Source organism: Mus caroli, unplaced genomic scaffold, assembly GCF_978045245.1.
Source record: "Mus caroli unplaced genomic scaffold, Mus_caroli_1 scaffold_11, whole genome shotgun sequence".
NCBI classification, from domain to species: domain Eukaryota; kingdom Metazoa; phylum Chordata; class Mammalia; order Rodentia; family Muridae; genus Mus; species Mus caroli.
The window spans coordinates 65,841,141-65,850,949 of record NW_028227266.1 but is presented as its reverse complement, the minus strand read 5'-3'; positions in this window follow the sequence as shown (position 1 = coordinate 65,850,949).

The following is a 9,809-nucleotide window of genomic DNA, read 5'->3' as shown; positions in this document are numbered from 1 at the left end:
AATATTTCATCTTCCTTCAATTCAGCTCTTTATTTCTGAATACATTCAGTAGAAAAACACAGACTAGTATGTCCACCTTTTGCTACTTTGTGGATACTTTTCTTACCTCCACCCCCCCCCCAGTTTTACCCCCTCCCACTAGATAGGAGAGAGAGAGAGAGAGAGAGAGAGAGAGAGAGAGAGAGAGAGAGCGAGCTGAATCTAATTTCTTTCCTTTTGTTCCTTCTTTGAGCACAACTACTGACAAGCCACAACTAACTCCCCTAAACTACCACTAACCCTACCTCTCAGGGCCCTAGCATTTATATAGCCTTTGGAAAGTTCCCAGAATTCCAAATGTCACACAATTGTAGAAACTATCTGCAGATGGCAAAACCATGCCTCTGCTAGAGCCTGAGGCAAATCATAGTCAGCTGCTGTGGATAGTCTGAAGCAGCCCCATATCCCACACCTGGGATTAAAATGAAAGCACATTCGTGTAGTATTTCTGTGTTTTTAAAAGAACCTCAAATTCCCACTACAATCTAACAATATTATGTAGTGAGATCTGATGATAAAAGCAAAATGGAGCGCCAGAGGATCACGCTGCTACCCATCCTTGCCATGGCTGACAATACCTGCACACAGTAGGAGCTTGGCAGTCCTCTGAGGAGGAGCATGGACTCTTATCTTCTCTCTGTGGTCATCCAGTCATTCCCTCCACAGATGCCAGGTGGGGACCCAAAGGCTCACTAGAGGGCACTGTTCTGTAGGGCTGTCCCAGACATTTGCTTCTGTGCAAGGAGAGATGTGGAGGACAATGCTTGGGTCATTGGGAGAATCTAAGGATACAGTAGGATCAGAAAAGCTGCTCTCAGCTTAGCAAAGAGAATGTTAAAACAGGAAGGAAGCACAACTCGGTAGACGGGATCTTGTCAGGTTTCTGTTTCTTTAAGTAAGCACTAAACAGGTCCCTGTCCTAGTGCACACAGGTGGCTCCAGCAGACAGCTGAAGCCCTGGGGGACTTGCACGGGTAGATTTCAGGTTCTTAACCATCTGGCTCCTCCCTCCCTCCCAACACCCACCCTACTGGTATTTCTTCTCTTTCCCCAGAGTCTCCCGTGGAAAGCTGAGACCAAGGTCTGGTAGGGAAACATCTGCTTCAGGCTAGCAGCCGTCTGGGGTGCTCTGAAGTGTCTCCTTCAGAACGTCAACATATAATTTACAAGAGTTAAAAACAGGACTGTCATCCAGGCGGTGGTAGTGTACACCTTTAATCCCAGCACTCAGGAGGCAGAGACAGGGGCATCTCTGTCAATTTGAGGCCAGCTTGGTGTACAGATTGAGTTCCAGGATAGTCAAGGCTACGCAGAAAAACCCAGTCTTGAAAACAAAAACCCCAAGCCAACCAAACAAAAAAAAAATCAGTACTGGAATACCAACATAGAATATATGCATAGGCATTTAACTCATTAATGAAGAAACCGTTCAGATGACCTAATGATGATTCCAAGTCCTTTGGAGAAACTGTTTGCATTTAAAAGAAAAAAAAAAAGACAAGGTTGGGAGGGTGGTTCTAAACATAGTTATGTTCCTTTAGGGTCATTAAACCATATATAATCTTTAGATAGTCCTTTAATCTGGCTAAAAACCAGCAAATTAACATGCAACTTCCTACTGTGAAGGGGAGGGGTCTAATTAACAGGCAACTTCCTACTGTGAAGGGGAGGGGTCTAATTAACATTCGACTTCCTACTGTGGAGGGGAGGGGTCTAACAGAAAAGTAATGAGGCAAGTGATGTGGAGATGTTTCCTAGAGAGCACTGAAGACCCTTCTTGAGGTGCCACGGAGACCATAGTGGGACAAAGTGCCTGTCAACCAGAGTTCAGAACTCAGACCCACACGAAAGCAGGACCTAATATTCCAAGTGTCTGCAGTCCCGGCACTCTTCTATTCAGAGAGGGGAGGCAGCGACAGGAAGATCTCCAGATATTTGCTGGCGAGCCGGGCTTACACAAATAGGAGACCCCACCTAAATTAGGTGGAGAGAGAAGGATCAATGCAAAATGTTCTCTGACTTCCATATGATCTATATAGCATGTGAAAACCCTTCCCTCTCACACATATCAAACATACATACACACACACACACACACCCCTTCTGAGAGGTCCTATTCAGCAAAGCCCTGTGTGACGTTGAAAAGATTTCCTGTACTCTTTTTGGTCTGTCCCTAAATTCTTAGTATATTTTTCTCAATAATAGCAAATATCTTTCTATCTGAGATTGCCAAGATATTCAATAGCTTTTTGTCAGGTTCAACCTATTGGAATAAAAAAACCCTTGAAGGAGCCTTGCGGGGAGGGGCATGACTTTAATCCCAGCACTTGGAAACCAAAGGCAGGTGGCTCTCTGAGTTCCAGACCAGCCTGATTTACAGAGAGCTCTAAGCCAACCAGGACTACACAAGTCCTGTTGTCAAAACAAAACAAAGCACCCCTTGAATGTATAAACTCTCTGCCATGATGAATTCTGTGTCTCCACATTCTTCAGTTCCTGCCCAGGTGAAGAAGTATTTCTTAGCATGAACCAGACATTTTTAAAAGAGTAATTAAAAAATTTCAGGTGAGATATTTTGGTTAGATCTTTCCCCCTCCCTAATTCCTCTCAGATTCTCCTTATCTCCCTACCTGTGCACAACCTTATATTCATATTCATTTTCATTCTCTCCCCCGCCACTTTTTTTCTTTTTTCTTTTGTAATTAAAATGTATCTGTTTGGAGAGAGAAAAATTGTGACTCTGAGCAGAGGAGGGAAGCAGCATGAAAACATTAGGCCTGGTGGTGATGGTCTCAGGACCCGAGTGGACTTAGTCCCGCCCCTAACCAAGAAGCTGTTTGCAGTTGACACCGATGGGAAGAAGAGTTATCAGTTTCCTGCAAAGAGAGAAGTGTCACTGGGCCTATCAACCACACCACACTCCAGCACAGTCCCCATGCCCGAGAGTAGTAGACCAACACAAAATGAACCCCATTTGTGTGTGTGTGTGTTTGTGTGTTGTTTTGTTTTGTGTTAGCTTTTCTTTGGTCTGATTTTCTTTTCTTTTTTTTTCCAGTTTGTTTCGATTTTATTTTTTGCTTTGTTATTGCTCTTCCTAATTTTCTTTTTTCTTTTCTTTTTTTTTTTTTTTTTTTGAGAGAGAAAGAACATTTAGTCAGGTGGGTGTGGAGGTGGAGAGGATCTGGGAGGGACTGGGGGAAGAGAAAGAATATGATCAAAATATATTGTACAAAGAGTTTTAATAAAATAGCATCTTATGCTTTACAGCTGAAGAGAGGCGTGTCTCAGAGCAGCCTTTACTGAGGACTTGTCTGCGGCAGACATTGCCCTGAGTCTTGTGTATATTAAATCATGTCTTCCCCACAGCTCTACACAGTGAATGAGATATGGGATGGGGCGTGGCTTAGTTGGTGAACCACTTGCTAAGCGAGCATGAGTTTGATCCCAGAGTCCATTTAAAAAGCCAGGCAAGGTAGAGCACACCTGTAATCCTGGCACCAGGGGGCAGAGACAGGAGGATCCCCGTGGCTTGCTGCTGGCCAACTAGCCTTACTAAATTGGGGATCCTCAGGCCAGTGAAAGACCCTGTCTCAAAAAACAAACAAACAAACAAACAAACAAACAAGATGAATGGCTTTTGAGGAATGACCCCAAGTTGATCTCTGACCTTTATGGAGGCTGCATGCAGACACACATGGAAAGAGAAGAGGAGAAAAGAGCCCAAAAGTCCAATGACTTGTGAAAAACCACACACCCAGCAACTTGGGCCTGGCAAACTCCTCCTAACCACAGCAACATTTGTGATCTGGACTATTAATGATTTGTAAGTTCCAGAGTAGCTCTGTCCAGGCTGGAGACAGCAAGAAGACCTTCCCAGAGGAGATGGAAGGCAAACGGCATAGGTTGTCCCATTAGGGGAAGAAGGTGGGTCTGTCTCATCTCTGCTGTAGTTACTGTACACCACATATTCCTACCCCATGGACCTTAGAGCTTCCAGGGCCCAGTTCTGGGGCTTTCCAAAAGGACCATGTGTCCATTGTAGTGGGGTCAGGGTACAGGCACAGCCTTAGCCAATGTCTCTGCCTTTGTTTAAGGAGTGACTGAGCTTTTTTCATTGGTTTTGGACTTTCCCCATCACCCTGCACCAACCTAGCAGTATCAGGGAAGCAGGCTCCAGGACCTCACATGCACCATCAAAACTGCTCCTACCGCTGCCCTTTAGGAAGGGCTCTGTCTGCTGCTTGGGCAGGGCAGTGGGGCAGCACTTGAATACTTTATTATACAGACAATACCCTGCACCTGGTTCAGCATGGAAGCCCCTGGGGCATGCACAATCCAGGAACCAAGCAGTGGGCGTGGACAAACATAGGGTTGTCCTTCCCTTTTACCCTTGGACCTTCTCAGAATAGCAGCTTCACTGCAGATGGTCCCAGAACTTTCCACAGAGTTCTAGTGTCCTTACGGCTGATGGCCTCAGGGAGCTTCCCCAGGAAGGCTAGTGAAATAATAGGTCCAGTCCAGAGACCCTGGGCATGCGCTCTAGAACAAGAAAGGGAAATTGGGAGCATGGCTTTGATTGCAAAACTTGTGGTATTTCTGTGTGGGTGGAGAAGCAATTTTATGAGGTGCCCCCAACCCTGCAAGATTAGAGGATTTCTTGGCAGCTCAGGCCTGGGAAGATGTAGCCCACCTCCCATAGACCCTCAACCCACAAGGATTTCCTGTATCCTTGGGAAGGTCATGTCAGGCAGATAAGAGAAGGTCTCTGAGCTCCTGCGAGCCTTGTAAGAAGTGTTGACCAAGCAGTTTCCCTGAGGGGGAGTTAGGAAAATGAAGTATTTGTGAATCTTAGTATTTCCTGTCCTTATACACAATGGCTCTTTCTTTAAAAAACGGAGCTTTTGAATCAGTAAAGACAAACCTTGTAAGTCTCTGGCAAGTGTGTTTGCTTAAGAGGAGGCCAATCCCTTCCTGGCAGCTTTGGGGACTCAATTCAGAACAGCAGCCATCCTGTGGCACCTCAGCCCTCACCAGAGCTGCCAGGATCCCTCTTCGTAGATGCAGGGCTGGAGGTCGGTGTGGTACTGAAGACTGTGTCGATGGCAGGCTGCACAGCCAGCCCCACCCAACAGGCCTTACAGATGCTCCATTATAGTCATTACAGGGCTAACCTCCACACTTGGCTTCTCTCGTTCCCTCTTCTGGAGTGCAGAGATGCCCCAAGTACAAACAATCATGGAGACTAGGAGCAGTGGTTAGTGTTTGCCATGCAAGCCTAAGGACCAGAGCTGGATTTCAAACTCCAGCTGGCAAGTTGGCTAGCACCCTCAGCACGTAGGCAGAGAGTCTGACAGTCGTCTTACTAAGAGTAATACAATTGATTAAACTGGGAGCTGACAGGGCTGAGACTCAAACCTAGGTCTGATTGATTCTAGACTCCTTTTCCCCTTTGAACCACACCAAGTAACCTTCCAATGCCCTGAGAGGTGAACTGTGAGCAGCACCAAGCCCTCTTGTCTGCAGGACAACCATCTCCCCGATCTGCTAACTGGGCAGGTGGAGAGGGGCCATAGTTTGCTAGCTCAGTGCCCAAACAGAGTGAAGGCATTTGTGTGTGATATTTTGTGTTGACCTGGATTCCTCAGAGGCACATGGAAGTGAAGTGTCTGTTATTACTTTGTTTTCTAGACAGGTAATTACTATGTAGCTCTGGCTGTCCTGGAACTCACTATGTAGACCAGGCTGGCTTAGACTCACAGTGGTCCACCTACCTCTGCCTCTTGAGTGCTAGGACTAAGGGTGTGCCCCACTACACCTGGCTTCTGTTATTTTGTTAATTCATAAAATGTAATGAAATACTTTACATGGGCTATGGGTGTGTTGAAATTGTTTAAAATTCAATGAAATAAAAAATAGAAATCATGTAATATTTAACTTTATAATTATCAATGGATAATGCAATTCCTGACATATAGTTGATTTGAGTAACTAAGAAATAGACAGACTCCCTGTTAGGCAGACAGATAGTGGGAGACACCATGGATAGGTAATAAAGGGAGTGAATTTCCAAGATAGCCAGCTTCTTTCTGGAAGCTTTTGTCTCTCACCAGCAGGCCCACTTCAGATAGACTGACCCAGCAAATTAAGGCTGGATCAAGACACGATAGGAAACAGTTGTAGGCCAAGTCAATCATCCTGTCTTCAAACTGCCCAGCCCTAAAGTAGGCGGGGGGGGGGGGGGGGGGGACCGGGACTGGACGGGACTCTCCTGCGGCAGTAAAACCCCAGCCCCGTGGAAGAGACTGGACTTCCCAAAGGCGCTCTCGGCTTTACAGAGGGTCTTTTTCTCTGTGTGTCTACTGCGTGTATGTTGTTTCCCCGCACCCAATAAACTTTCTTCAACTGCTGATCCTGTCTGCTGTGCTTGAGGTCTCTCGGCTGCTATTCCTTGCACTTCAGATGTTTCCTGCTGTTTAATTCTTTAACTGGCAGAGAACACAAACCCCATCCAAGACCCCTGGACTGTATCAGGTTCTTCTTTTAAACTTTGTACTGAATCTTATCTATCTATCTACCTCTCTACCTCTCTGCCTATCTACCTATCATCTATCTTGTGTGTGACAAGAAGTACACTCAGCCATAGCACATGCATGTAGGTCAAAGGACAACTTTTGGGAGTTGTTTCTCTCTCCCATGTGGGTCCCAAATACCAGACTCAAGTCTTTAACACTTGATGGGAGGCATCTTTATCCACAGATCATCTATCTCTTCAGCCCCAGAGTAGATTCTTAATATACCCTAAGCCAGTGGAGTAGCCTGGATCTCACTCATTAGGCTAGATTGGCCACTGTGTGTGTGTGTGTGTACTGCTAGAGAAGGAACCCACCTTGCACAAGCCAATGACAATGGTCTGTCATTGAGTCACACCCTCAGTTTTAGAGACACCATGAGAAGCACCTTTCCAAACAGCTCTAGAGAAATGGGCTTCACATAGAGAAAGATTTAAATATCAGAGAAATCTTCTTTCCTTTCTTTTTGAACTCAGTGTGCGGAATGTATGGGTAATGTGCCTGTGTGTGCATGTATAGGAATACATATGCATATGTGTGAGAGTTCACATAGAGCCCAGAGAATGAAGTCCACAGCATGCCTAATCTGCTTCTCATCACAGATCCTCAGTGAACAAGTATGCAATGAAATGCAGCTAAGTGGCTTTGAAAGAAGACTGGACAGTGGCACACACTGGGAATTCATATAACATTTTTTTTTTCGGTTTTATACATAGAAATGTCTAGGCCCAGCAGCTTCACTGATGAATTGTCCCAGATACTTAAGGAAGAATCAACAAAGTCTTTCACAAACTCTTTCAAAACGAGAAGAGAAGCACTCCTAGTTTTCTTTAAGAAACCACTGTGACCCTGATTCCAAACACACACAAAGACGACAAGAGAATGGCAGATAATGTCTCTTGAATTAAAAACACAAAAACTCAACCAACTGCTAGCAAACTCAATCCAGTGATGTATATCTCTATACACAATACACACTGTGTGAAGGTGAAGTTATCCTAGCAAAATAAGTTCAATTTGAGATATATATATATATATATATATTTTTAAATTGTATAGCTAGAGAAATGGCACCTTAGCTTCCTTTTTATTGCTGTGATCAAGCACTGTGACCAAGACAACTTCTAAAAGTTTATTTAGGTTTACAGTTCCAGAGGGTGAGAGTCCATTGTGCCAGAGAATCATGGTACCAGGCATCATTCATGGCAGCAGGAACAGCTGAGAACTCACATCTCAAATCACAAGAAGGAAGCAGAGAGAATAAACTGGGAACGACATGTGACTTTAAAAAAACAAAACAAACAAACAAAAAAACCAAACTATTTTTAAAAGATTTATTTATTTATTTTATGTATATGAGCACACTGTAGCTGTCTTCAGACATACAAGAAGGGGGCACCAGACCCCATTTCAGATGGTTGTGAGACACGTGGTATCTGGGAATTGAACTCAGGACCTATAGAAGGACAGTCAGTCAGTGCTCTTAACCGCTGAGCCATCTCTCCAGACCCAGACATGTGACTTTTAAACCTCAAGGCCCACTCCCAGTGATGTCACAAGGCCACCACTCCTAAACAGAGCCACCAATTGAGGATCAACTATTCAAATATCTGAACCTGGGGAAGACAGTTTCATTTAAAGCACCACAGGTGGCTCAACATTAAAAGCTCTGGCTACTTTCCCAGAAGATCTCAGCACCCACATGGAGGTTTACAACTGTCTATAATTCTAGTCCCTGAGATCCAGTGTCCTCTCTTCTTGTCTCTGGGGACACTAGGCATGCTGAAAGTGGTGCACAGAAATACATTCAGGCAAATACACACATACACAACTTTTTTTTTAACACAATTTTTTAAGAGAACAAAACCAGCTGAAAATGAAATTATATTACATAAGCTTCCCACCCCCCCACACTCACACACTCACACACAAACACACACACACAAACACCCACACAAACACACACACAGACACACACACACACAGACACACACACACAGACACACACACATACAAACACACACACACACAGAGTATTTTTTAGGAGCTGTGGTTGTAGCTCAGTTGGTAGGCCACAAAGACCTGGGTTCAATTCTCAACACCAAAATCAAATGGACTTGTCTGTAATCCCAGCTCTCAGGAGATGGATAGAGAAGGATCAGAAATTTATTTCCAGGTCATCCTCAGCTACTTAAAGTTTGAGTCTAGCCTGGACTACAATGAGACCCTGTCTCAAAACAAAACAAAAAAAGATCACTGTGCACATTAGGAATAGATGGCCATTTTCCTAACCTTGTACTTAGTGGTGAAAAAGACAAAAAACTTTAATGTCAAAATGAGACAAAAGTATTTATTATTGTCATGTGCTTTTGTGCTGGGGGTTCAATACCAAGGTGATTCGTCAAGTACAGAAACAAAAACATGAAAAGAGAAAAGGAAGCAGAACCACCTGCTGACAGGTGACTTGATCTTTTCTGTAGAAAATTCCTCATTTCCCTCTATGGTGGCCAAGGTTTCTCTGGGCTGTACTCCCAAGTTTTACTTTGCTAACTGAGGTGACTCTGCATGGCAGGACCTGACTCAGCTCCCATAGCCAAGTCTACATACAATAGGTAGGCGAGTGGAGCCTACTTAATTACGCATCCCTCCTCCTCCCACCCCCCCACCCCAGGACCCCAGGACCCCATGGTCCTGTCTGTGCTCTGGCTTGGCTTTGCCCTCAGGTTTAGATGCTCAAGATCAGCAGAGGAAGGTGATTCAAAGAAGCCGTAGAGGAGCCTCTTAGGAAAAGGACAGTGAGCCCTTAAACGCAAACACAAAGGCAAACGCACATGGTCGAGCATGCATCATACACACGGAGATAAAATAATATTTGCAGATGATATCCCCATGCCCGTCTTTGTATTGATTTTGTTGCATCTATTCTCAGCTGTCACAATTTTTCTTTTCTGCCACTGTCCCCTGTCCATCATCCTGCTGTAGAATCGCCTGACCAACAGTCTAGCTGCTCCCCCTTTAAAGTTTAATTAGCATTTCTTTCCTAATTTCCCAAACTCCTACTCAGAGTCAAGCAATTTTAAAACTTCTTAGAGCTTCCAAATCCATGATTAAACCAATGAGACAAGTAAAAGCTCAGAATACATAAAAGTCCTTAAGTCAATACACCATCAGAATGGCCCATGTTTCACACACTTACTTGTG